Consider the following 25339-nt stretch of genomic DNA (forward strand, 5'->3'; position numbering starts at 1 on the left):
CAATATATGTTTGGGGGCTATCTATTCCTTTGGGGTCTGCTCTGGGACAGTTTAGATTTCCCCTTTCTTGCTTTAGGCTTATTTAGTTCTCCGGCTGTGTCAAGGCGTCTAGTATCATCGTAGGTACGCTCCACGGCTACTGCTAGTTGTGTGGATAGGATCAGGGGGGTCTGCAATCCGCTTAGTTACCAACCTCTCTGGTTTTCTGTGCCTTGGTCTTGCTTTCCTCCTCGGTGACCCAATCACAACACCTACCCTGGTATGCATGGCTCTCTCATCCTTATCCTGGCATGCATGGATCCCTCATCCCTACCCTGGTATGCATGGATCCCTCATCCCTATCCTGGTATGCATGGCCCCCTCATCCCTATCCTGGTATTCATGGATCCCTTATCCCTACCCTGGAATGCATGCCCCCTCATCCCTACCCGTTATGCATGGCTCCCTCATCCCTACCCTGGTATGCGTGACCCCCTAATCTCTATCCTGGTATGCATGGCCCCCTCATCCCTATCCTGGTATGCATGGCTCCTCATCCCTACCCTGGTATGCATGGCCCATCAACTCTATCCTGGTATGCATGGCCCTTGATCCTTATCCTGGTATGCATGGCCCTTCATCCCTATCCTGGCAGGAATTATCACCAGGGGAAGAGTCTTGAGGAGATCATTTGCATATTCCCAGTGCCTTCTGGGATAAGTGAAGAGTCTCCGCGAGCTCAACGATCACTGGGTTTTGGCCGTTGCAGCTAAAAAGAAGAAATCGGAAAAACCGCACGCCTATCGGCGCGCGAATTTGGGCTCATCTTTCATCGTTTTTAAGAAATCTCAAGATGGAAGAGGCCAGGAGCCATTTGGTGAGCTGCATTTCTTGCTACATGTTCACAGACTTACCAGTGGAAAAGCCAAACTTCACATGCCACAAATGCAAGCTTGTGTCCCTGTTGGAGGAAAAGTTGCAAAATCTCGAAGAGAGGTTAGCTACGTTGAAGATCATTAAGGAAGGTGAAGAGTTCTTGGACAGAGCAGAATTATCTCTTCATGTTACAGAAAGAGAAGAAATTCGAAGAGCACCTGAAGAAACAGAGGAATGGAGACATGGGACCCAGAGAAGCAGGAGGATCAGGAGGCAGTCAGCACCCATACTGCTCAGAAACCAGTACCAGGCTCTCACGCAGGAAAACAATGAAGAAATACATCAGGATAAGACTTTGCCAACAAGCAGCAACCTTGTACGCCTTCAGAGTCCTCCTGGATGGAGAAAGAAAAATGTTGTGAAGAAGAAACGGAGAGTGGTTGTCATGAGGGATTCCCTGTTGAGAGGAACTGAGGCCGCTATCTGCAGACCGGATATAACTTCAAGAGAAATGTGTTGTCTTCCAGGTGCAAAAATTAAAGATGTGTCTGACAGGATATCAGGACTCTTCAGACCTACAGATGACTACCCATTCCTGCTACTACATGTGGGGACAAATGACACTGCAAGAAACGACCTGGAAACCATCTGCAGAGACTTTGAAGACTTAGGCAAGAAAGTGAAAGAACTGGGAGCGCAGGTGGTCTTCTCTTCCATCCTCCCAGTGGATGGCCATGGAACAAGGAGGTGGAATAAGATTCTGCAGGTGAACAACTGGCTACGTCGATGGTGCCGTCAGCAACGATTTGGATTTCTGGATCACGGAGTGAACTACTTATACGATGGACTACTTGCTAGAGATGGGGTGCACCTTACGAAGACTGGTAAGCATGTATTTGGAAGTCGCCTTGCTACACTTGTAAGGAGAGCTTTAAACTAGAACAACATGGGAAGGGAAGCAAAAGACCAGAAAAAGCCATACACCTGACAAATGCTATTGAGAACTCTGCTATTAGAAGTGGAAAGGAAGAACAAAGACGAAAGAATCTAATTAATAAAAATATTGGAGAAAGAGAAACCAATCACAAACTAAAATGTTTCTATACTAATGCACAAAGCATGGGCAACAAACAAGGAGAATTGGAACTACTAACACAGGAAAAGAAATATGATGTCATTGGAATCACTGAAACTTGGTGGGACAATACACATGATTGGAATACAAGACTAGAAGGATACAACTTATTTGCAAGAAACAGACTTGATAAACGAGGAGGGGGTGTCGCATTGTATGTTAGAAACGCGTATATCTGCACAGAGATTGAAGCTTCAGAGACTGGGAGTTCTGTGGAAACTGTTTGGGTAAGAATACAAGGACAGAACAATGGAAAGGACACCATTGTAGGCATTTACTACAGGCCGCCTGTGCAAGCTGAAGCTATGGATGAACTCTTTATGCATCAAATGGCCAAGTTCTCCAAAAAATATGACATAGTTGTCATGGGAGATTTCAACTATCCAGACATTTGTTGGGAATCTCTCTCAGGCAAAACTAACAGGTCAAGGAAATTCTTATCCTCTCTTGCTGACAACTTTATCTTCCAAAAGGTAGGGGAGAAAACAAGGGGAACTGCTACCTTGGATCTAATCCTTATAAACAGGGAGGAAATGGTTGAGGAGGTAAAAGTGGCTGGGACCCTAGGAGGTAGCGACCATGCTATTTTAGAATTTTGGATAACTAGAGGCGGAAGACCTGTGAAGACTCAGACGTCAAGGTTAGATTTCAGAAAGGCAGATTTTAAGGGATTCAGAAAGAGAATTGGAGGGATCCAATGGCTGGATATCCTTAAAGACAAAAATGTCCAGGAAGGATGGGAAATCTTGAAAAATGAAATTCTCAAAGCACAGTTGTTAACAATTCCGAAAAGAGGGAAGAATAGGAAGCAGTTAAGGAAACCAGGATGGATGAACACAGAACTTAAGCACATGCTAAAAAGGAAGAAAAAAATGTTTATAAAATGGAAAGAGGGAGGCATATCTAAAGAAGAATATAATGCTGTCTGCAGAACCTGCAGGGCACAAATCAGATTAGCTAAAGCTGAAAATGAATTGAGGCTTGCAAGAGATGTCAAAAGCAATAATAAAGGATTTTGGGGATATGTCAAAAGTAAAAGAAAAGTCAAAGATGCTATAGGATTTTTTCAGGATGAAAATGATGAAATGGTAAGACAGGATGTTGAGAAGGCTGAACTTTTAAATTCCTATTTTGCATCTGTTTTCTCTCAGAAAGGAAATGTAACATCAACTGTTATTCACTGTCCTATTAAGGGAATAGAAGAATCCAGGATATCTATAAACAGAAAGATAGTGAGGAAACACTTAGCTAGCCTAAATGAATTCAAGTCTCCAGGTCCAGATGAATTACACCCCAGAGTACTGAAGGAGATAGCAGAAGAAATTTTTGAACCCCTCTCTATAATCTTTGAAAATTCTTGGAGAACAGGAGAAGTGCCAGAAGACTGGAGAAGAGCAAATGTTGTTCCTATCTTCAAAAAGGGGAAGAAGGTGGACCCAGGTAACTATAGGCCGGTGAGTCTGACTTCTATACCAGGAAAGATCTTTGAACAAATTATTAAACAACATGTATGTCAATACCTGGATAAGAATGAAGTGATTAAACAGAGTCAGCATGGGTTTGTAACTAATAAGTCATGTCAGACTAACTTAATTTCCTTCTATGACGGTATCACTGATTGGGTGGATCAAGGAAATGCTGTAGATATAGTATATCTTGACTTCAGCAAAGCATTTGACAAAGTCTCTCATACAATCCTTATTGAAAAAATGACTAAGTATGGAATGGACAAGGCAACTGTTAGGTGGATTCATAACTGGCTTAGTGATCGGACCCAAAGAGTGGTCGTAAATGGCTGCACATCCAGTTGGAAGAATGTCTCAAGTGGGGTACCACAGGGCTCTGTCCTGGGCCCTGTATTGTTCAACATCTTTATCAACGATTTAGATGAAGGAATTGAGGGTAAACTGATTAAATTTGCTGATGACACAAAGCTAGGAGGGATAGCTAATACTAGAGAAGAGAGAGAGAGGATTCAAAAAGATTTAAATAAACTGGAGAAGTGGGCAGCAACTAACAGAATGTTTTTTAACAGGGAGAAATGCAAAGTACTACATCTGGGCAATAAAAATGGAAAAAGCATATATAGAATGGGAGGAATAGGGCTAAGTGACAGCACATGTGAAAAAGACTTGGGTATACTAATAGATCACAGACTGAATATGAGTCAACAGTGTGATGCAGCAGCAAAAAAGGCAAATGCAATTCTAGGATGTATTAACAGAAGCATACAGTCTAGATCACGTGAAGTCATTATTTCCCTCTACTCCTCTTTGGTCAGACCTCATCTGGAATATTGTGTCCAGTTTTGGGCACCACATTTTAAAAAAGACATCAACAAACTGGAGCAAGTTCAGAAAAGAGCGACCAGAATGGTGACCGGTCTGCAAACCCTGTCTTATGAGGAAAGGTTGCAGGATTTGGGAATGTTTAGTTTGCAAAAGAGAAGACTGAGAGGAGACTTAATAGCTGTCTACAAATATCTAAAGGGCTGTCACATTGTAGAAGGATCAACTTTATTCTCATTTGCACAAGGAAAGACTAGAAGCAATGGGATGAAACTGAATGGGAGGAGACACAGATTAGATATTAGAAAAAACTTTTTGACAGTTAGAGTGATCAATGAGTGGAACAGGCTGCCACGAGAAGTGGTGAGTTCTCCTTCAATGGAAGTCTTCAAACAGAGGCTGGACAGACATCTGACTGGGATGATTTAGCGAATCCTGCTTTGAGCAGGGGGTTGGACCAGATGGCCCAGGAGGTCCCTTCCAACTCTACGATTCTATGATTCTCTCATCCCTATACTAGTATGCATGGCCCCATCCCTACCTGGTATACAGGGCCCCCATCTTATCCTGGTATGCAGGGCCCCATCCCTATTCTGGTATGATTGACCCCCATCTCAGTCCTGATATGCATGGCGCAATCCTTATAATTGGCCACCACCCCCTTCCTGGTATGCATGGCCCCATCAGAAAACATTAAAAAAAAAAAACACAAAATATTACACTTACCTACAGGCGCTCCCTCGCAGCGTCTGCTCCGGTGCCAGCAACTGCTTTATGCTTGTAAGCAGCACATGGCAGGGACGACATGCATTGCTCACAAGCAGAGCACAGCTGCCGGAGTACTCGCTGGGACTGTGCGCACAGAGAGCAGTGAGCATTCATTCCTCTTCAGTAGCGCGCAGTGTCAGCCACTGGCTTCCTGCTGCTACCGGTGGTCACGTGTGCCACTGCTTAAGAGAAATGAATATTCATTGGATTCATTCATTCATCAGAAGACTATTTATTATTGATCAATATTTAAGTGGGACTAGACGAAGAAAACCCTAAAATCATGTATCATGTTAACCGAAACAATCAGAAAACTAGCCACATATTGGCCGATCCCAGACCTCAAACTATATACTGTGTAAGTTTATAAGCCCCTCCAGTGTCAGGAATAGATAGTATGTGACAATACCGTATATACCGCTCAGGGAACACTTACCTTTCAGAGATAATTTCCATCTTCATACTAAATAATGGCACAGATCCCCCAGACATTATGGTTGCACATATCCCTAGTCTTTATAACGATATTGCACTCATTCCCTGACAGACCGCAGCATGGCCATTAGTTAGAAGCTGCTAATGATCTTTGGAGCAGGTAAGTTTTCCCTGAGTGGTACATATTGGGCCGTCTGAAGACTGAGTTTAGTCTAGGACAATTTGTCTGCACTACTAATTAACAGCAGTTACATTACCAAACTAGGGCAGTCCCTATAGGGGAAAAACACAAGAATTATACTGTATTTTCACATACTATCTATTCCTGACACTGGAGGGGCTTATAAACTTACACAGTATATAGTCTGAGGTCTGGGATCTGCCAATATGTGGCTAGTTTTCTGACTGCTTCGGATAACATGATTTTAGTTTTTTTTGGCCAGATTCTCGCTTGAATATAGGTCAATATTAAAGAGTCTCCTGATGAGTCGCCTTTGGTGAGGACGGTGAAACCCGTAGAAATGAGAGGCTTGGAGAGCGAGTGTTTATACGTCACCTCACCCTATATACTGAACTGTGGGGCACATGATTTATTTATTAGTCACCTACTGTCTTACCTTCAGGGGGTGAATTATGGGTATAGTTTTACATTTGGAATTAATAAAGTTTAGTTTTATCCTTTTGTCAGCAAACATGAGGAATGACAAGAGACAACCCATTTAAGAAGATTCAATTTTGGTTTAAACTATTCGAACATTATAAATATAAAAAAAGGCTTCTCCCCTATGTGACATCTCTGATATTTATTAACACTTGATATCCAAGTAAAATATTTCCCACATTAAGAAAATAAAAAAGGCTTCTCCTCTGTGTGACTGCTCTGATGTCTAACAAGAGGCGCTTTCTGGTTAAAACATTTCCCACATTCTGAACAGGAAAAAGGCTTCTCCCCTGTGTGAGTTCTCTGATGTCTAACAAGAGGCGCTTTCTGGTTAAAACATTTCCCACATTCTGAACAGGAAAAAGGCTTCTCCCCTGTGTGAGTTCTCTGGTGATTAACCAAATTTGATTTATGGTTAAAACATTTCCCACATTCTGAACATGAAAAAGGTTTCTTCCCTGTGTGGGTTATTTGGTGTTGCTTAAGAGTCCCTTTACGGTTAAAACATTTCCCACATTCTGAACATGAAAAAGGCTTCTCCCCTGTGTGAGTTCTCTGATGTCTAACAAGAAGCGCTTTCTGGTTAAAACATTTCCAACATTCTGAACATGAAAAAGGCTTCTCCCCTGTGTGAGTTCTCTGGTGATTAACCAAATATAATTTCTGGTTAAAACATTTCTCACATTCTGAACATGAAAAAGCCTTCTTCCCTATGTGGGTTATTTGATGTTGCTCAAGAGTCCCTTTATGGTTAAAACATTTCTCACATTCTGAACATGAAAAAGGCTTCTCCCCTGTATGGGTTCTTTGGTGTTGCTCAAGATTCCCTTTACGGTTAAAACATTTCCCACATTCTGAACATGAAAAAGGCTTCTCCCCTGTGTGGGTTCTTTGGTGTAGCGTAAGATTCCCTTTATGGTAAAAACATTTCCCACATTCTGAACAGGAAAATTCCTCCATTGCTTTAGGAGCAGTTTGTATTTTAATGCCTCTTTTGTGAGTTTGATTTTCCTTAGTAGTCAGTAATGAATCAGAAGATGGGACCTGTTTCATAGGATCAGATGACAGATCTTTGCTGTGAATGGATGATGATATATCTGGAGTAATGGCATTCACTTCAGTTCTATCTTGTAGGATTTCAAAATCATCAGATTTAACAATTGAAGATGTCAGCTGTCCCTCTGATCTCCTGATACAGTCATCTGCTAAGATAAAAAACAATTATTATTTTTTATTAAAATATCCTTGAGTTTTATATTTTTGAACACTTCTACTTAAACTGTCCATAAAAATGGCAAGCTATGTAAAAACTTTAATCATTTACCAAGACAATGACAGTTCACAGTCTAATAGAAAACCTTGTTGGATGAGCCAGTAGTGTGCGGTGTTCAACTGTTTGTTCATTCTGCCTCCCAAATATCGAATAAAAAAGAAACCAATCAATGTTATGTAGGCGAAAATAATACCAATTCTCATCTCACAAAAAACAAGCCCCCACTCAGGTCCATCATCTGTCAATGGAAAAACAGAGGTTCCCACACTATTAGTGGCTCAAAGGCTGTTGAAAAGCAACAAGGTTTCTATAAACCAATCCAGCAAAATCCGCTCTCACTTCGGAGTCTTGCAGTGTGCGCAAACAACATTTAGGATCCCTGTATTTAGCAATATTATAGAGAGAAGAACCCACTTAATTTGCGGTGTCTCCTGGAGCACAATCTGGGCACTATGTGCTGGGTAATAAAATGGCAGATGTGTAATTTTCACTCTCCAACATCCACTGCGTGTTAATTTCTGGAAAGTGAATGTGGAGTCAAAATATTCACTCCTCCTACACATGTGGTCTAAATTGTTGGTACCCCTCGTTTAAGGACAGAAAAACCCACAATGGTCACAGAAATAACTTGAATCTGATGAATGTAATAATAAATAAAAAATCTATGAAAATGAAGAAATGAAAGTCAGACATTGCTTTCCAACCAGGCTTCCACAGAATTAAAAAAATATAAACCTCATGAAATAGGCCTGGACAGAAATTATGGTACCCTTAACTTAACCGCTTCATGACTGCCAACGGTAGATAAACGTCGGCGCTAGCAGGGCTTTGTGCAATGCCGACGTTTGTCTATGGTCAGTGGTTTTGTGCTCATCAGGACCCCAACGTACCTTGTAACGAGGGGATTCCGCCGCACAATGCTTCCTGTGACCCCCGACCTCATTGAGACCTGATTGCTTCAGGACCTGATGACGTCAGCGTCACACCAGCCAATGAGACAAGTCACTAGGAAAGTTTGTTGTAGCAGTGAACTTTCCCGGGTGATCTGCCTCATAAAACCGCTGTTTCTCCTCAGATCTCCTGTCAGAGAGAGATTAGAGGAGAAACAGTGTTACAATTGCTGCTGACAGGTAAGGCTGGTTAGGGTTAGTGCTATAGTTAGGGTCAGTGTAGGGGCTAAAGTTAGTTACTGCTAGGCTAAAGTTAGAGTTACTGTTAGGCTAAAGTAAGGGTTACTATTAGGGTTAGGGTTGGGGTTAAAGTTAGGGTTACTGTTAGGGTTAATGTAGGGGCTAAAGTTAGGGTTGCTGTTAGGGTTACTGTTAGGCTAAAGTTAGGGTTACTGTTAGGGTTAGGGTTACTGTTAGGCTAAAGTTAGGGTTGCTGTTAGGGTTACTGTTAGGCTGAAGTTAGGGTTACTGTTAAGCTAAAGTTAGGGTTTATTCTAAAGTTAGGGTTAGGCTAAAGAATTAGGCTTTTCTCAATTGTCTCCCCAATAATTTGGTCACGTCAGTCAGTCACTACACAGTTTTCTTTTTCCGGAAAAAAAATAAAAAGGAATAAAATGGCCCGTCAGTATTATAGTGCAGAGGAGGCTTATGCACTTTTATGTTCTGACAGCGAAGAAAGTGCAGTGTCAGATGGTGATGTGGATTTCGAGGGCTTTAGTAGCAGCGACAGTGATGACTCAGAAATAAGCAATTCATCAGCCAGAATCCACGATCTTATTATGCTAGGTCAAATTTATGGAACCAACTAATATCCTAGAAATGAAAAATTTTTTAGAACTTACATTCCCTATGGGGAAAGCAAGCATTCGGTCCTATCGCCCTGTTCAAGCCACCCCTATGTTTTCTGCTGTTCTTCCTAGGACCCGTTATGAAATGCTCATGAGATTTTGGCATTTTAATGACAATAGTCAATGCCTGCCCAGAGATGCCCCAGAACATGACAGACTATTCAAAATCAGACCCATCATCACAGACATGACAGAAAAGTTCTTGTTCTTAAAGCTCTACACCCCAACAGAAAACATTTCCATTGATGAGTCCCTTGTAAAATTCAAAGGAAGACTGCACCTCAAGCAATTTATTCCTTCTAAGAGGGCAAGGTTCGGAATAAAGCTCTATAAAATGTGCGAGAGTTCAACTGGATACACATCAGCTTTTCACATTTATGAGGGGAAAGAGAGCCAACTAAACCCACCAGGAGGCCCTACTTATCTGGGAACATCTAGAAAAATCATTTGGGAGCTAATAACTCCATTTTTACAAAAAGGCTACAATCTGTATGTTGACAACTACTACACCAGCATACCTCTATTTAAAAGTCTGGTTGAACATAACATAGGGGCTTGTGGGACCATTTGCAAAAACCGTCAGGGGTTTCCACAATCATTGGCCAACAAAAAGTTCCGAAAGGGGCAGTCAGGGACTTTACGTAATGGAGAGCTGCTTGTCCTTAAGTATAAGGATAAAAAAGATATTTTTATCCTGCGCTCGATCCACACAGATGCCACAAGGGCCACTGCAGACCAACAGGGATCCACTACTCCAAAACCTGTGTCTGTCATTGACTACAACAAATATATGGGGGTGTGGACCTTGCAGATCAGGTTCTACAGCCATACCAGGTGTAACGGGGTCTACCAAGCTGGAGTACCTCTTTCAGTACCACCCCGTGTTTTCAGAGGTCCGCTCTGCTTTGGCTGGAGTCTGAATGAATGGCGCTGGCTGGAATTCCTCTGAGTGCATGGGCGCATATAAAAGATCACTGCTTCTCCATATATTTCCAGTCTGACAACACTTTACTCACAGGACACAGAATATATCACACAGATACAGAGGGCCGGCCAATAGACAAGCGTCAGGCCAGACATGCATTACAAAAGCCGCAGGTGGCCGGAGCCTGCGGATATTTACTGTGTAAATTACAAAGGTGGGGGGAGGGCGGACACTGCTGATACATTAGGGACATGCATCTCACATGGAACCTATTATATATACATATAACTGCACAACATATTCTGGGTGCTGAGTGGTTCTGTAACACCAGTTATCAAGAAAATCATATATCTGGTATAAAAAGTTAGTAATTTAGTTGTTTCAGGTGGCCAAGTATAATTCTTTTGTCTTATACAAAAAAGCAGGAAATGCAGATACTTTCCTTGATTATCAGGAAAAGGTCACTGAAAATCTTCTTTGAAAATTTTGTCCCCGCCAATCCTTTAGAATCTGAAGATGTCAGAAGACTCACTGAGCGACATTTTATTGCACTCATCCCAGTAACTGAAACCAGAAAGAACCCCCAGAGAAGATGTCGTGTATGTTCCTAGAGAGGAATGAGGCATGATACCCGCTATTATTACCCACAATGCCCATCACTGCCAGCCTTATGCCTCCATGACGGCTTTACAATCTGCCACACAGAACCACGTTTTTCAACTGTTTTGACATTCAAGCATTTGGATTGTTTAGTGACAGACACATTTGAGTAGAGCTGACTTAACAATTTCTGGGGGTAGGTGGGGGGAGGTCTCCAGAGACACAAGCTGGGCACAATATATTGGGCACTACAATGACATTTTTGCAATTTTTGCTTGAAACTTCCACTACGAGTTTCTGGAAATCATCCATGTAGTGAAAATGGTCACTATATCCATAGACGAATTCACAGAGTGGTGTCATTACGAAAATGGGGTCACTTGAGGGAGGATTCTGTTGTTCTGGCACTTAGCAGCTCTCCAAAGTGCCATAACAGCAGAATCCCTCCTGAAGTGACCCCAATTTTGGAAATGACACCCCTCTGCGAATTCATCTATGGGTGTAGTGACCATTTACCTATCTACCTATTTTCCAATGTAAAATCTGGAGATAAAACATTTTAGTGGTAAAAATATAATTGTTTTTTCTTCACTGCCCAATGGTATAATTTTCTATGGAATAGCAGTGGTGTCAGTATGCTCACTACACTAGAGTTCGTTCAGGGAAGTATTTGGTAAAATGCAGTCACTTTTGGGGGCTTATGCTGTTCTGGCACCTCAGGGGCTCTGACAATGTAACATGTCACCCACAAACAATTCCAGCATTCCAGCAAAATCTGCACTTCAATATAGCGCTCCTTCTCTTCCGAGCTCTGCCATGCGCATAAACAGTGGTTTACCCCCACATATGGGGTGTCAGAATACTCAGGACAAATTGCACAACAACTTTTGGAGTCCAATTTCTCCTGTTACCCTTTGGAAAAAAAAAATGGAGGGCGAAAAGATCTTTTTTTTTTGGGGGGGGGAAAAAATATGATTTTTTGTTTTCATGTTTCTACGTAATTAACTTCTGTGAAGCACTTGGGGGTTCAAAAAGCCCACTACACATCTAGATAAGTTGGGGGTCTAGTCTCCAAAATGTGGTCACTTATTGGGGGTTTCCACTGTTTAGGCACATCAGGGGCTCTCCAAACGCAACATTGCATCTGCTAATTATTACAGCATATTTTACATTCAAAAAATCAAATGGCGCGCCTTCCCTTCCGAGCCCTGCCATGCACCCTAACAGTAGTTTTCCCCACATATGGGGTATCGGCATGCTCAGGAGAAATTGCAAAACAAAATGTATAGTCCATTTTCTCCTGTTACCCTAGCGAAAGTAAAAAAAATTAGGTCTAAATGAAAATTTTTGTGAAAGAAACACCAAGGTTACTTACCGGTTTTTCCGGAGCCCATGACGGCACACATGAGAGAGGGGATCCGCCCAGTCAGGACAGGAACCCTACTGAAGATAAAAGGGCGGTACCTCTCCCTCGCTTCAGTTGGTTTACAGAGCATGAGAGGCCCCCCGGGTTAGTACGCATGGTAAAACTATCACCACATTATATCTAACTAAAAAAACACCCAAACTATAGTGCACACCAAAGGAGTGAAAAGGGGGGAATATACAGGTGCCGTCATGGGCTCTGGAAAAACCGGCTACCGGTAAGTAACCTTGGTGTTTTCCTGTCTCCCATGACGGCACACATGAGACTTTTGTAGAATAAGACACCTTAGGGAGGGACCACCGCTTGCAGTACCCTTCTACCAAAGGTTAGGTCAGTAGAGGAAGACAGATCAAGTCGGTAGTGCTTAAAAAAGGTGGAAGGTGAGGACCAAGTAGCGGCTTTACAAATTTGTTCAATTGATACCTCAGCCTTCTCTGCCCAGGAGGTAGCCACGGCTCTGGTGGAGTGAGCCCTGATGCCTTCTGGAACCGGAGCGCCACTTGCGGAGTAGGATAACATAATGGCCTCCCTGATCCATCTGGCAATGGTACTCTTAGCTACCCCGTGCCCTTTTCTACTACCCTGAAAGGCTACAGAAAGGGACTGATCTTTCCTCCACTGACTAGTTACTGACATATATTGTAATATGGCTCTTCTTACATCTAATGTATGGAACTTTTGCTCCCCAGGGTTTCTAGGATTGTTACAGAATGCTGGCAAGGAGATCTCCTGAGTCCTATGAAACTTTTGGACTACCTTGGGGAGATAGGCCGGGTCTGGTCTTAGAACCACTCGGTCCTCCAAGATCTGTGTATATGGAGGACATATAGACAGAGCTTGAAGGTCGCTGAATCTTCGGGCTGATGTTAAGGCTACCAGTAAGACAGTTTTAAGTGTAAGTAGCTTTGGTGACAGTTCTAGTAGTGGTTCAAAGGGGTCTTTGGTTAAGTCCTCTAAGACTAGGTTGAGGTCCCAGGGTGGTATCTTTGGGATAATGACCGGCCTTGACCTGCCACAGGACTTTATGAATCGGGACACCCACCTATTGGCTGCTAAGTTGCAGTTATATAGGGCCCCCAAAGCTGAGACTTGAACTTTGGGTGTGTTAGTGGCTAACCCCAGTTATAGCCCCGACTGTAAGAACTCTAGGATAGGTCCCACTGGCGCTACATCCCCAAGGGTTCCCCAGGAAGTCTAGGAACTTTTTCCACGTTCTACCGTAGATTTGGGATGTTATAGGTTTCCTACTTTAAACAGGGTGGAGACTAACCCTGGAGAGAATCCCTGGCGACTCAGTAGCACCCTCTCAAATTCCAGGCTGCTAGATGGAAGCCCTTCACCTGAGAGTGGACCACTGGTCCCTGGGAGAGCAGGTCTGGAATCTCCGGTAGTATCCATGGGTCTGTCACTGACATGAGCCTCAGAAGGGAGAACCAAGGCCTTCTCGGCCAAAACGGAGCTATAAGAATTATTCTCGCTCGATCCTCCCCGATTTTCCTGACCCCTACTGGGATCATTGTTATCGGGGGAAATGCATAGGCCAGGATGAACTTCCAGGGTATTTGTAGGGCATCTACTGCAAAGGGGTTTTCCCTTGGGTTTAGTGAGAACTTCCTGACCTTCCGGTTGTGTGCGGTAGCGAACAGGTCTATTTCTGGTTTGCCCCAGGCCTGAACTATTTGTTGGAAGACTTGGGGGTTTAGGGACCATTCCCCTTGTCTTAGGTGCCTGCGACTCAGGAAGTCTGCCTGTATATTTTCCGCCCCCTTTATGTGCAGTGCTGTGATGGATAACAGATGTTGTTCTGCTAGCTGGAAGAGTAGATCTGATATTTGCATGAGGCCCCGAGATCTCATTCCCCCTGGTGATTGATGTAGGCTACTACTGCTTGATTGTCCGTCATGACCCGGGTGTGGCGGCCCCGAAGTAAGGGAAGGGAATGTTTCACGGCTTTTTCCACTGCCCATAGTTCTTTTACATTTGAACCATGATCCCTTTCTAGCGAGGACCAGGTCCCCTGTATTGAGTGGGATCTCAGGTGTGCTCCCCATCCTGTGGCACTCGCGTCTGTTGTAATGATGTCCTCGACTGGTTTTTGCCACGGGACACCGGCTGTTAGATTCTTTTCTACAGTCCACCAGAGCAGGGAATCTCTTACAGCCACTGAGTGACATAGTTTGCCTTCTAAATGCCCTTTTAATTGTTTCTGTGCTGACAGAACTTCCCACTGTAGTTGCCTTAAGTGGTACTGCGCCCATGCTACTGCGGGTATGCATGATGTCAACGAGCCTAAAAGGGACATTGCGTTCCTCAGTGTCATATTTGGCCTTTATATTACTGTGCGAACTAGGCCCTTTATCTTGGTCACTTTGCTCTCTGGTAGGAGGCAGCGTTGTTGCTCGGAGTCCAATATCAACCCTAGGAAGGATTGCTCTTTTACTGGGGTTATCCTTGACTTGGGGATGTTTACTATCCATCCTAATCCTACTAGAATTGCTATCACTTCCTTCACTTGATGTGTGCAGTGGGACTCCGACCTCCCTATTACCAGAAAGTTGTCTAGGTATGGGACGATCACTATGTCCCTGGAAGGCAGAAAAGACATTACTTCGGCCATTACTTTAGTGAATACTCTGGGGGCTGTAGACAGGCCAAATGGAAGGGCTGCATACTGGTAGTGCTTCACCTGCCCCTGGACATAGAGCACTACTCTCAAATATTTTTGATACTCCCGAAGAATTGGGATGTCATAGTAGGCATCTTTTAAGTCTATCACTGCCATGAGGCAATGCTGGAACGGGATCTTTGTGGCCGTGTTGATTGACTCCATTTTGAAGGAGCAATTATCTACCCACTGATTGAGTCTCCTCAGGTTGACAATGGTTCTCCAAGAGCCGCCTGGTTTTTGTATTAAGAAGAGGGGGGAGTAGAACCCCCTTCCTTCTTCTTGCACTGGGACTTCCTGTAGGACTTGTTTTTTCACTAGTCCCAAGACTTCCGTCTCCAGGGCCAGTTGTTGCTCTTGGGCTTTCCTTCTGGGTGTCATTATGAAGGTATGCCTGGGCGGACGGATGAAATTTATTTTTAAGCCATCCTTGATTATATTTAGGACCCATGTACTGGGGGAGATATTTGCCCAGGCGGAAAGAGAGAAAGCCTTCTCCCTACCTCCGGCCCAACGTCATTGGGTAGATTTTTTTGGAGGAAGTGGAGGGCCCTTTAAACATATAGCCTGATCCTCTTCTTTCTTTAAAGTCCCAGCTTTTTCTATCTCCCGGGGGACGACCCCTGTTAAATCTCCTCCTCCGAAAGGGCTGCTTTTTAGGTTCTCCCGGAAATCGGGGAAAGCTTTTCTTCCTATCCCCCGCATGTTCCAAAATCTCTTCTAGTTTTTTCCCAAAGAGGAATTGGCCATTGCATGGAATGGAACATAACCTATGCTTTGATGGCAAATCTCCCGGACACCCTTTAAGCCACATGGCTCGTCTTGCCGCGTTTGACAGGCTTGCTGCTCTAGCTGTCAATCTTGCGGAGTCTGCAGAGGAATCTGCTAGGAAAGCCGCTGCTCCGTGCACCAGTGTCAAATTAGACAGAATTTCGTACCTAGGAACTCTATCCTTGATCTGGTCCTCTATTTGTTGCAGCCAGACTATGAGGGCACGAGCGGTACAGGTACCAGCTATCACTGGTTTCAATCCACCTGCTGAAGCTTCCCAGATGTGCTTCAGGAAACCGTCTGCTTTTTTGTCAAGCGGGTCTTTCAACACGCCAGAGTCCTCTAATGGTAGGGATACCTTTTTTGAGGATCTGGCTATGGCCCCATCAATTTTTGGGACTTTTTCCCAGGCTTCTGAATCCTTCTGCTCAAAAGGGTACCTCCTCTTTGATGCGGAAGGTAAGCCCCCTGACCTCTCCGTTTTTTTCCATTCCCTGTCAATTAGTGCTTTTATTTTATCATTTACAGGGAAGGTACGTTTTCGTTTTTCCTCCAGTCCTCCAAACATTACATCCTCTAATGATTTGGGAGCTTTTTCCTTTTTAAAGTAGTAGCCCTAATCGCTCTGACCAGTTTTTCCACATCCTCTGTTGGGAAACATGGACGGCCGCCTATATCGCTGTCCGAGGAGGATTCTGAGGACTGAGTAGAGGAAGAGGAGGTGGAGGGGGACAAGGATCTATCCCGCCCCTTCTGCCTTGGCGAGGCCTCTGAATCGGAGCTTCTTCTACGATTTCTTTTATCTTTCTTTTTAAGGGCTGCCTTTAAGGAACCTTTCACCTCCTGTTGAATTAACTGTTTAAGGCTAGTCACCAAATCAGGGGTCTCCTCCTGTATAGTTTTATTTATACAGTCAGTGCAGAGGTCTTTCTGCCACTAATCTGCCAGCGGGTGTTTACATAGGGCGCATTCTCTATTTTTGGTTTTGCTGCTGGCCTTCCTCGACCCCTAGTGATCAAACAGAGAAAATGGAACCCCGTTACCATAAGGGTGACATTCACGTAGATCACTCACCACCGCTGTCAATTAGGGGTACCGATCTCGGAGGCTCCTCACATGCACTCGTGACGTTTCTCCTGGACGTCTGAGTCATGCCGATTGCGTTTATGACTGCCGCTCCCACCACTTGAGCGACTGCTCCTGGTATGTTGGCGGCTCGGCCTGGCATCTGGCGAGAGGTCTTGCTGCTGCTGACGCTGCTCGTCTTGCCCCACTTCCATCATGAAGCCTTGGGCATGAGTGCGTCTTCTGTGGTCATCCCCCTTTTGTAAGGGGGATCCACTGCACTCTCCGCCTCCTACGGTTATCGCACAGCCCCTCCCCCCCGCCATGCCGCTGGGATCTCCTTTCGCCGGCCGGCGTTATTTTCTATGGGCGCCGCCATCTTGGATTGCCGGCGCCGCCTCCCGACGTCACGCAGGCACGCCCCCTCCCAGCGTGCCCTGCGTGTGACGTCAGGGGAGCGCGACCCGGAAGTGGCCGTTCCCTGACGCTCCTGGATGCGGCAGAGGGGGAGAGGGTCGGCGCGGCAGCCACGGCAGAGCCCCAGGACCCCAGGCCGTGCTGCTTCTGCACCCGCTCGGATGCTGAGCCCCCTGGGGACCCGCGGACGGCGCTTCCCTCCCCCAACGCATGGCGCCCAGGACCCTGCCTGTTCTTCCACGCCGGCACAAGAGAGGGGCAGGTACGTGTTCCTTCAGTACACGGGTCCCTGTCAGGACAGGAAACCCAACTGAAGCGAGGGAGAGGTACCGCCCTTTTATCTTCAGTAGGGTTCCTGTCCTGACTGGGCGGATCCCCACTCTCATGTGTGCCGTCATGGGAGACAGGAAAAAGTAAATGTTTATTTTTTTCCTTCCACATTCCATTCATTCCTGTGAAACACCTGAAGGGTTAATAAACTTTTTGAATGTGGTTTTGAGCACCTTGAGGGGTGCAACTTTTAGAATGGTGTCACTTTTGGGTATTTTCTGTCATATTGACCCCTCAAATTCACTTCAAATGTGAAGTGGTCCATAAAAAATGGCTTTGTGAATTTTGTAAAAATGAGAAATCGCTGGTCAACTTTTAACCCTTATATCTTCCTACCAAAAAAAATTCTGTTTCCAAAACAATCTCAGAATCACCAAGATACGTTGAAACCTTTTAGAGTTATGATCTCATAAAGTGACACTGGTCAGAATTGAAAAAATTGGACCGGTCACGAAGGCAAAAACAGGCTCTGGCGCGAAATGTTTAATATTTTGTTGCACAACCTTTTGAGGCAATCACTGCAATCAAACAATTCCTGTAACTGTCAATGAGACTTCTGCACCTCTCGACAGGTATTTTGGCCCACTCCTCAAGAGCAACTGCTCCAGTTGTCTGGTGTTTGAAGGTTGCCTTTTCCAGACGACACGTTTCAGCTCTTTCCAAAGTTGCTCAATAGGATTTAGGTCAGGGCTCATAGAAGGCCACTTCAGAATAGTCCAATGTTTTCCTCTTATCCATTCTTGGGTGTTTTTAGCTGTGTGCTTTTTGTCTTTATCCTGTTACAAGACCCATGACCTGCGACTGAGACCAAGCTTTCTGACACTGGGCAGCACATTTCTCTCTAGAATCCCTTGAGAGTCTTCAGATTTCATTGCACCCTGCACAGATTCTAGAAACCCTGCGCCAGACGCAGCAAAGCAGCCCCAGAGCATAACAGTGCCTCCTCCATGTTTCACAGTAGGGACAGTGTTCTTTACTTGACATGCTGAGCTGATGTGCCTTGCCAAAAAGTTCCATTTTTGTCTCATCTGTCCATAGGACATTCTCCCAGAAGCTTTGTGGTTTGTCAACATGTAGTTTGGCATAAGCCATAAATTGGCTTATGACAGGTCGCTGACCCCTCACTGACCTGCCCCTATTATTACATAATGCATATAATAGCACTGATATTATTGTTGATAATGCCTATAATATTGTGGCTATAGTGAGGCTTAGAAAAAAAATTACATCCAGCAAATTGTCACCGGCGATGGCGGCACCTGCACAGTAGCATATATAAAAAAACAAAAAACAAATCTGAACTGAGAAAAGTAAGTTAATGTGTATGCACAATGTAAGTGCATATTAACACATGACCATTAACCAGAGAAAACGAAAAGCAAAAAACACAAATATCCTGCACTAAAAGTAAAAAATATACTGCAAATAATACATAAAGGTAATAATAATAAGGGTATTTAGTAAACATAATTTTGATCAAAATAATGTACAAGCCATCCCGCCACGTCACGGCAACCCTTGTGGGACAGTCCCTACTCTAGTATTCAGTATTTGTGCATTCAGTGCATATATGGGTGTGACCGCCCTCTTTCTGAGCTGGGAAAGCCATCCAGTCTGGCCTAAGCTGTTACTAGTGGTTCAGCCGCTCGACCCTTATTCACATTCACGTCACTTGGCAAGTGAAAAGGTTTTAAATACTAGAGTAGGGACTGTCCCACAAGGGTTGCCGTGACATGGCGGGATGGCTTGTACATTATTTTGATCAAAATTATGTTTACTAAATACCCTCATTATTATTACCTTTATGTATTATTTGCAGTATATTTTTTACTTTTAGTTCAGGATATTTGTGTTTTTTGCTTTCAGTAGCGTCTATAAGTAAGAGATAGAGGCTACTGGACAGACGCCGCCGGTGACATTTTGCTGGATGTAATTTTTTTTCTAAGCCTCACAATAGCCACAATATTATAGGAATTATCAACAATAATATCAATGCTATTATATGCATTATGTAATAATGGGGGCAGGTCAGTGAGGGGTCAGCGACCTGTCATAAGCCAATACAGATGAATATGTAATCAGAGCACCACATAAAGCCCCGTCCACAGCCCCGCCCCAGAGCACAAGAATCTCTTTAACTGAAAACTACAAATAAAGATTAACCCCTTAAGGACCAAGCCATTTTGTAGGTTGATGACAGGCCTTAATTTTGAAATCGGACCACTGTCACTTTATGTGGCTATAACTCTGGAACGCTTCAACAGATCCCACTGATTCTGACAATGTTTTTTTCGGGACATTTTGTACTTCATGTTAGTGGTAAAATTTATTCGATATAATGCGTTTATTTATGAAAATGTCACAAAGGAGGAAGAAAAAGACCGGGTTTTTTCAATGTATCCACGCTGACCACACAAGGACAGAAAAATTCTTCATAGCTGTATTGTGCTGACGCGTTTCGTGGCAGATCTGCCACTTCCTCAGGGCCAAAGAATTACAGTATCTGGTTACAGCAGTAGTTTTAAACAAAATCTTCATGACATCACAATTACATGCAAAAAGACATCACTTCCTGTGGAAATGCCCTGAGGAAGTGGCAGATCTGCCACGAAACGCGTCAGCACAATAAAGCTATGAAGAATTTTTCTGTCCTTGTGTGGTCAGCGCGGATACATTGAAAAATTCGGTCTTTTTCTTCCTCCTTTGTGATATTGGTATCTACGGGAGTCTGAAGCGACCACTGGTTCCTTTCACATTCTGCAAGGGGTTGTGACTGTTCACAACCTGTAACGGTGAGTGCACTAACCATGTATTGTCACCCAAAAAATTACTTTTATCGCCCTATGGGTGCTTTCTTTCCTTAATTTTTTATTTATGAAATTAAAAATAATGGAGATTTGTCAAAAATTTTGAAAATTTTGCAATTTCCAAACATTTCATTTTTATGCCCTTAAATCAGAGAGTGATGTCACACAAAATAGTTAATAAATAACATTTCCCACATGTCTACTTTACATCAGCACAATTTTGGAAACATAATTTCTTTTTGTTAGGAAGTTATAAGGGTTAAAAGTTGACCAGCGATTTCTCATTTTTCTAACAAAATTTACAAACCCATTTTTTTAGGGGCCACCTCAAATTTGAAGTGAGTTTGAGGGGTCTATATGGCAGAAAATACCCAAAAGTGACACCATTCTAAAATCTGCACCCCTCAACGTGCTCAAAACCACATTCAAAAAATTTATTAACCCTTCAGGTGCTTCACAATAATTGAAGCAACGTGGAAGGAAAAAATGAACATTTAACTCTTTTTCCCAAAGATTTTAATTCAAACACAATTTTTTTTTATTTTGTCAAGGGTATCAAGAGAAAATGAACCACAATATGTGTTGTGTAATTTCTCCTGAGTATATCAATATCCCATGTGTGGAGGAAGACCAATCTTTAGGCGCACGGCAGAAGGGAAGGAGCATCATTTGGGGTTTTGAATGTCAAATTGGCTGGAATCGAGAGGGGATGCCATGTCACGCGTGGAGAGCCCCTGATGTACCTCAACAGTGGAAACTCCCCTTAATTGACCCCATTTTGGAAACTAGACCCCCCAAAGAACTTATCTAGATGTGTGGTGAGCACTTTGAACCCCCAAGGGCTTCACAGAAGTTTATAACAAAGAGCCTTAAAATTAAAAAATCATATTTTTTCCCAAAAAAAATCTTTTCACTCCCAATTTTTATTTTCCTAACTGTAACAGGACCCCAAAAGTTATTGAGCGATTTGTCCTGAGTACGCTGATACCTGATATGTGGGGGTAAACCAGTTTGGGCGCATGACAGAGCTTGGAAGGGAAGGAGCACCATTTGACTTTTTCAATGCAAAATTGGCTGGAATTCAGATCGGACGCCATGTTGCGTTTGGAAAGCCCCTGATGTGCCCAAACAGTGGAAACCCCCCACAAGTGACCCCATTTTGGAAACTAGACCCCCAAAGAGCTTATCTAGATGTGTGGTGACACTGGTGAGCACTTTGAACCCCCAAGGGCTTCACAGAAGTTTATAACGTAAAATTAAAAATCATATTTTTTTTAACACAAAAATGATCTTTTTGCCCCTAAATTTTTCTTTTCCCAAGGGTAACAGGGGAAATAGAATCCCAAAAGTTATTGTGCAATTAGTCCTGAGTACGCTGATACTCCATATGTGGGGTAAACCACTGTGATCGCCTTACTGCGATCTTTGGGAGGCAGAATGAACAAATCCACAAATGGTGAAGAATTGGCTGTATTTTCACGCCGTTCCTCATGCGGTATTAGTGATATGGCGACTTTATTCCTCGGGTCGGTGCGATTACAGCGATACCAGATTTATATCCTTTTTCATGTTTAACTTCTGTCACACTAAAAGACGCTTTTTTTGTAAGAAGTTTTTGCATCACTGTATTTCGAGGGTTATAATTTTCCCATATTTTGGCCCACAGAGTTATGTGAGGGCTTGCTTTTTGCGGGGCGACGTTTTTATTGGTACCATTTTCGGGCACATGACGTTTTTTGATCGCTTTCTATTCTGATTTATGTATCAGGGGATTTTTTTTTAATTATTTTATTTTTTTTTTTTTGAAAAATTTTTTGCCTCGTCCCTTTATGGGACTTTCACTTTTTTTTTTATTTGGTTGCAGGTATAATACATTGTACTGCTCCAGCATTGCAATGTATTATACCAATGGAGAAAGCTTCTGAGACCATGCTGTGAGTCATCACGGCAGAGATCGGGCCCTGCGATTACATCGCGGGGCTGCCGACCTGAAGGCAGAGGGAGCCCCCGACCCTCTGCCTCCCCCCTGAACTCTGCAATCGCAGCAATCAGGGGGTTAACAGCCAGGGGTGGACACGGATGCCGCTCCTGGCAGTTAGTGCAGGAAGCTCAGCCACCGGCAGCGCTGAGCTCCTGCACTGACTGGGTGGTAGATGTTGAAATTTCAGCATCTTCTGCCCGATCATGCTGTGATTGGTCAGTCAGACTGACTGACCAATCACAGCGTTCTGGGTGCGGGGACTTACGGCATGGTTCCCCGCACCTCTGCCCATGCCTGTCAGCTGTCTGTGTTTACATGCAGTGACAGTTTAAATGCAGGACGGACACAGTCTGCCATGGTGCGGGAACTGACATCCTGCCATGATGGACTGTGTCCATCCTTGGACGTTAAGGGGTTAAACAACAGTAAACCCGAGTTGCCCTCATTTATGGTGGACCATTGGAGCTACTATGACTCCTGACCAGAAGATTAGAGATAATAATATTGCTCCCCATTTCAGGAGAGATTGTGCAGTAATCTGAATTCCTTAGGATCAGAAACAATGTAATGTATGACGTGGAGTGACTCCATGACACCAGGGCTGGAGCCAACACATCTCCTGCAGGCGGGAATAAATGTATATTACAGCCCTCAGCCACGCACAGCTTAGGGTACAGTTACACCTAGCGACTCACCAGCGATCCCGACCAGCGATATGACGCGGTCAGGATCGCTGGTGAATCGCTAGGTGGTCGCTAGTGAGCTGCCACTCAGGCAGATCTCACCAGCAACATCGCTGGGGACGGGGATCGCTACTTACCTGTCAGACGCGGCGATCCTGCGTCCTCCCGCCCGGCTCCACGCGTCGCTCTTCGGCACCACAGGAAGCGCCGCAGGAAGTGACCGACGAGGAATGGTCCAGCAGCTTCTCGCGCGATCAGCGATAACCAGCGGGGGAGCTGGTTGGAGGTAAGCATCACATGCAGCGATATCGCTAGTAATATCGCTGTAACGTCACAAAATCGGTGACTTTACAGCGATATTGCTAGCGCTATCGCAGTGTGTAACGGGGGCTTTAGAGATCTATCATGGCACAGGTGGAATGTTTGTCCTGGAGATTATCACAATCCTCCTTGAAGTTAGTTGGTTTTAATACAAATTGGAAAGTCAGGATAAAGGGAAACTCTGCTGTTATTGGACAGAAATTCACACTTGGCCTCACTGCACATTTACTGTTGTCCATCATAAAAGGGAAGTTTGGCCAGAAAGACTGGACCTGGTCTTGTGGGGACCATGAGACATTCAGCAGCACAGAAGGGAGAGAAGATTCATCCGATAAGATCTCAGGGATCTAGGAAGCCAACAGCATCATTACCCTCCGCTTTCTCTTACAGGCCCAGCATAAGATTTTTCTTCAAGTGATTTTCTATCTTGTCAGCACATTCTACGTACGCTGTCATTTGGCTTTATAGTTACAGATCTGGGCAGGTAACGGTCAGCGTCTCCTAATGTGAAGGAGAGAATGGCTAATGAAATCAATTATTAAACCTTATATAAGTCAGTTCAGATATGGTGTACCAAGATGGCGTCTGTGTCTTCAGACAACACCCTGCAAGGAATCCTTGGAATGCAGAAGCTGAGATACTGGATACCATATATGGAAGTGAAGCTGAAATGGACCTATCATAGACTGACACTGGCTACTCAGAAGATTGTGTGACACCCATTTCCTGCCTATTTGTCTTGAGAATAAACTTTAGTTGTGTGCAAGCCTTTACTGAGAAAGGAGTAGACATCTAACTCTGTGCTCAGTGTGACTCTTTAAGCGTGCTCTCGGCCTATATTGGGTCAGGTACAAGCAATCATATAGATCTCGCTTTAAGGGATCAACCTCACACTAATCCCAGGAGGTAGGTGGATCCTCCAGGTCGTAAGTTCTATAGAAAAGGGCTTTCAATCTTTCAATACGCAAAGTCATTTGAACAGTTTTGGGTGGAGGAGAATGTTGTGGTCTAGAGGCAAAATGGTGATCATGGTAATATGGCCCGACTGTTATGAATGAGTCACCGTAGGAGGCAAAAACAGAAATACTAGCTAAGTCCAGAAACCCAGAGAAGTTGGCAGCTATCGGATTGCAGACCCCTGAACCTATCAACAACAACTAGCAGTAGCCGTGGGGGGTTCCTACGGTGCCCTAGACCCCTCGATCACAGCCGGAGAACTAAATAGCCTAAAGACAGAAAGGGAAATCTAAACTGCCCCAGAGCAGACCCCAAAGCAATAGGCAGCCCCCAACATATAATGATGGTGAAGCAACATGAAAAAACACTAACACAGATAGAAAGATAGACTGAGCAAATGATGGGGCCCAAGCTAACTAAACAGGACAGGATAGAAAAGCTGCTGTCTGCAATCCACAAAAACCCTATCAAAACAAGAGCCAACAGACTGATAGGGAAAAAAGCCCTGAAGACGCTAGGCTTCAAAAAGACTATATCAGTACTCAGGTATTTTCTGAAGACAGAGCAAAAAGACAAAAAGGAATTCAGCTCACCCCAGCAGGGAATGGCAGAAATCCAGAAAAACAAGGCAAAACAAAAACAAAACACAAATGCAAAAAGCAGAGCAGTAAACTTAGCTTTTGAGGAGCAGGAATCAGACTGGTCTCCTAGAATCCCTCAGAGAAATCACAGCAAGGCAGAAGGGCGTCGGCTACCTTATATCCAGTCAGCAATTCCTGTCACCCAGTCATCATCTACCTGCTCAGGTGCTTGGTAATCAGCCTCACTACCTTCCTTCACCAGAAGAGGGAGTTCATCGGGCCTCAGTGGTGAAGGGGAAAATGAACTCACAACACCCAACTACACCACCGATAAAGCAGCCATAGCCGGTGACTGAGAGGAATCTGTGACGTCTCTGCATTCAGTGGTTATTACTCACCTGGGTAGTCATATGTGGGAATCTCCTCTTTACACCACTCATCACCCCTCACATATGTCTCTGTAGTATTAATATGAGTCAGATCTTCAACCTGAAACAAATATTGTAAAAGTCACCGACAGATGAAGAAGTCCCATCTATGACCAGCTCTAATCCTGCCATCTCCACCGTTCTCATTACACAAGTATAAAACATATAA

General features: G+C 44.0%; 1 protein-coding gene across 1 annotated transcript in view; it reads right to left on the reverse strand.

Annotated features, from left to right (window-relative positions):
- LOC141073942 (uncharacterized) overlaps positions 1 to 25339 on the reverse strand; it is a 202581-nt gene that overhangs the window by 176311 nt on the left and 931 nt on the right. The gene's annotated exons all lie outside the window — the stretch shown is intronic.

Source organism: Dendrobates tinctorius, unplaced genomic scaffold (assembly GCF_039654945.1).
Source record: "Dendrobates tinctorius isolate UK_male_01 unplaced genomic scaffold, ASM3965494v1 ptg000320l, whole genome shotgun sequence".
Classification (NCBI taxonomy): domain Eukaryota; kingdom Metazoa; phylum Chordata; class Amphibia; order Anura; family Dendrobatidae; genus Dendrobates; species Dendrobates tinctorius.